Source organism: Trachemys scripta, chromosome 16, assembly GCF_013100865.1.
Source record: "Trachemys scripta elegans isolate TJP31775 chromosome 16, CAS_Tse_1.0, whole genome shotgun sequence".
Lineage (NCBI taxonomy): Eukaryota > Metazoa > Chordata > Testudines > Emydidae > Trachemys > Trachemys scripta.
Window position 1 is genome coordinate 631,481 of NC_048313.1, and position 3,042 is coordinate 634,522.

Below are 3,042 nucleotides of genomic sequence, written 5' to 3' on the forward strand. Positions count from 1 at the left end.
GGCCCGGACCACCCCCGCTGGCCGCCCCCACTCCCGCCCGGGGCCCCTACCCACGCCCCCGCACCACGCCCTGCAGCGCCTCCTGTCCCCTGCCGCGCCCCGCCAGCCCAGCGCCCCCTGCCCGCGCCCCGCAGCGCCTCCTGCCCCGAGCCCCCTGCCCACGCCCTGCAGCGCCTCCTGTCCCCTGCCCGCGCCCCGCCAGCCCAGCGCCCCCCGGGCGGGAGGAAGCTCAGGCCGAACCTGGCCTTACCCAGCGCTCTCGCCGGCCAAGTGGCCTCTCTCCGCGGCCCTCACGCTGGGGTCGCCCCGTAAGCCGCCTGCATCTCGCCTCTCTGCTCGGCAGCGCTTCCGGGCTCCCGGCCACCTGCAGAGGCAGGGAAGGGCCGGGCGGGGGGCGCCGACTCCCCCACGCCCGACAGCTCTTCCCCGGCCTCCGGAAGCTGGGGCCGCTGCTCGGCAGAGAGCGTCTTGGCCAGAAGGGACAGACACGTGGTGCCAAGGCCAGGAGCGCAGGGGCCCCGGGCCGGAGTGGGGGCGGCCAGCGGAGGTGGTCCGGGCCGGGGACAGGGGGCCCGGGCTGGCAGAAGGGCCGGGGAGGTGGCAGTGAGTGTAGCGAGCACCCAGAGCAGTTCCATGCCCAGGACCGTGCAGCACCCGCCGTTTGTGTCTCAGTCCCTGCTAGGCTTTTCTGATCTCATTGTCCTGGGGGAGCCCATTGGTGAGTTACTGGAAGGGCTCAGAGGCCCAGCCTTATTCCTTTCACTGGCTTTGAGTAGGTGCTAGGTCAGTGGCTCTGTCCTGCAGAGGACAAGTTGTCAGTTTAGCACTTGCTGCTAGTCCAGGGGAGGTGGCAGGTGGCACGGTCCGGCCAGGGGAGGTGGCAGGTGGCACAGTCCGGCCAGGGGAGGTGGCAGGTGGCATGGACTGGCCAGGGGAGGTGGCAGGTGGCACAGTCCGGCCAGGGGAGGAGGCAGGTGGCACGGTCCGGCCAGGGGAGGTGGCAGGTGGCACGGTCCGGCCAGGGGAGGTGGCACGGTCCAGCCAGGGGAGGTGGCAGGTGGCACGGTCCGGCCAGGGGGAGGAGGCAGGTGACTCAGTCCAGTCAGGGGAGGAGGCAAGTGGCACAGTCTGGCCTGGGGAGGTGGCAGGTGGCATGGACTGGCCAGGGGAGGTGGCAGGTGGCATGGTCCAGCCAGGGGAGGTGGCAGGTGGCACGGTCCGGCCAGGGGAGGAGGCAGGTGACTCAGTCCGGTCAGGGGAGGAGGCAAGTGGCACGGTCTGGCCAGGGGATCCGGCAAGGGGAGGTGGCAGGTGGCACAGACTGGCCAAGGGAGGTGGCAAGTGGCACGGTCCAGCCAGGGGAGGTGGCAGGTGGCACAGTTCTGCCACAACTTTCTATTTTGTTTCCAGCTGCTACAAATTTGCATTAAAATAATCTAAAAATATGCAAGCGCTTTCCTAGCAATCCATTGCCACAGGGAGTCACCGACTGGGCCGTGGCAGGGAGGTCCCTGAGAGACTCTACTAAAACATGGCCCATGGTATGAAAGCATTAGAGAACACAGGGCTAGGCTATGTACAGGCACACAGAAGACACAGTCCCTGCCCTGAAGCATTCATTACCATCTAAAACAAGGCACAAAATATTAATAGATTCTATGCCCGGAAGGGACCACTGTGCTCATATAGTCTGACCTCCTGCGTCACACAGGTCACGTAACTCCCCTGAATGAATTTCTGTTCGAACTAGAGCAGATGCTAAATGGAGGGAGAAGAGGTCCAGGAATGGCTTGTGTGGTTACAATGAGCACAACTGGACTGCTCCACCTCCTTAGGCAACACATGTGGTTGCTGGGTTTGCGTCTCAGGTTTTGCAAGCCCCTCTTGAAAAATCTTGGGCCTGATTTTTGGAGGTGTTGAGTAGCTGAAGCCAATAGGAGCTCTGGGTGCTCAGCACCTCTGAAAATTCACTGGCCCAAACTTCATTAATGCAGAGTTAGAGTTGTCTGGCAGCATCTCATAGCTGTCTGGAATGTCACATGCACCCAGCCTGAACCCACTGAAACCCAGGGGACACTAAGTCCTGGCGTCACAGACTCGTGCTCTCTCTCGGCTCCATACGGGCCCTGGGAGGAACCCCCTTCAGAGCAACAGCCCTTCTCAGGGGTCCACTCTGTCTTGGGGTTAAGCTATAGGCCCTTCCACCTCCTGGAACCGCACCTCTCTGAGCCCTAATCATGCCTGTCTCTCGCCGTGGGCCCCTTCAAGGAGTCCACTTGCTCTGAACCCTCGGGGCCTCCACACTCAGAGGGAATAATGCAACTCTGATCTCTAGACCGGAGTGACTCTCAGCCAGCGTAAAACAGGAGCGTTTATTGAACGTCTGAACACAGCACAGGAAACTCTTTGGATCCTCAGGCTCAGCACAGTACATCTAGGGCTGTCCAGCCTCCAGGTGGGCACTGGCTGCTCCCTCCCCAGTCCAGAAGCCTCCCCCTTCCAAGCTGAGGCATGCTATGTCACCGGCCCCAACCGCTTCTCCCCTGTCCTTTGTCTTCCATCCCAGGTAAACAGGTCGCTGGGGTCCTCTCTCCTCCGTTGGCTGGAACTGGTTGGTCAGGACACCGGGGTCCTCTCTCCTCATCCCATTGTCTTCCCACTGGCCAGAACTGGCTGCCGGGGTCCCAGCTGCTAGATGAGGTCACACCTGGTCCTCTGCAACAACAAAACCTCTCCACCACCTTGTTAAACATGCAGCACAAAGGGAAACCGAGGCACGCACATACTATTCATGTAAAACGCTACAAAAATCCCCAACTTCGTCACATCAGCCCTGCCCTGCAACCTTCACTTTGCTCTGAGCCACAGGGAATGTACCGCAGGTGGGCTTCTGCATGCACTGCCCTGTAACAAGGCAGAGGAAATGTGCCCTTGATCTGGGGGGCCCTGAGCATATTCTCTCTGCAGCTGTTCCAAACGCCCCCTGCTGCACTAGGGATGGCTGCAGTGACTGGTCAAGGATTGCTTGCAGCAGGTGGCCAT

At 61.6% G+C, this 3,042-nt stretch overlaps 1 protein-coding gene across 1 annotated transcript in view; it reads right to left on the bottom strand.

Annotated features, from left to right (window-relative positions):
• The window catches only part of RELB (RELB proto-oncogene, NF-kB subunit), a 23,742-nt gene extending 23,251 nt beyond the window's left edge, over nt 1-491 (bottom strand). The window contains exon 1 of the mRNA XM_034793174.1: nt 251-491. The gene's annotated coding sequence lies outside the window, so the exon portion shown is untranslated. The remainder of the gene's footprint in view (nt 1-250) is intronic.
• Between the last annotated feature and the right edge of the window lie 2,551 nt (nt 492-3,042).